Raw genomic sequence first — 469 nt, 5'->3', positions numbered from 1 at the left:
GTCCAAAAGATGACTTACTAGTTTTTCTTTGCATTATTCAGTGGTTACATGTAACCATTTTCAACTTCATGTCTGTAGTCATGGCTACGGGATAGCATCCATCTGAGACTGGCATGTATGCTATTCCAGTGTAATCTTAGCACTGTTTGCAACAATATCCTCATCTCCTAAAAGACAAATTTGTGTTTCTATCCACATGTGCAGGGTCAGTAAACTCACTACAGGCAGCAAAAATAATTTTGGGTCACTACATGTTTTTCATGTCCACTCATGTAACCCTTCTGTTGTCTATCAGGAATTGTTTTAACTTATTGTTTGTTAAGATTTTTGGTGGCGCACGCCTTTAATCCCAGTACTCCCAGTACTCGGGAGGCAGAGGCAGGCGGATTTCTGAATTTGAGGCCAGCTTGGTCTACAGAGTGAGTTCCAGGACAGCCAGAGCTATACAGAGAAACCCTGTCTCGAAAAA

This window comes from Mus pahari, chromosome 14, assembly GCF_900095145.1.
Source record: "Mus pahari chromosome 14, PAHARI_EIJ_v1.1, whole genome shotgun sequence".
NCBI lineage: Eukaryota > Metazoa > Chordata > Mammalia > Rodentia > Muridae > Mus > Mus pahari.
This window is presented reverse-complemented; position numbering follows the sequence as displayed.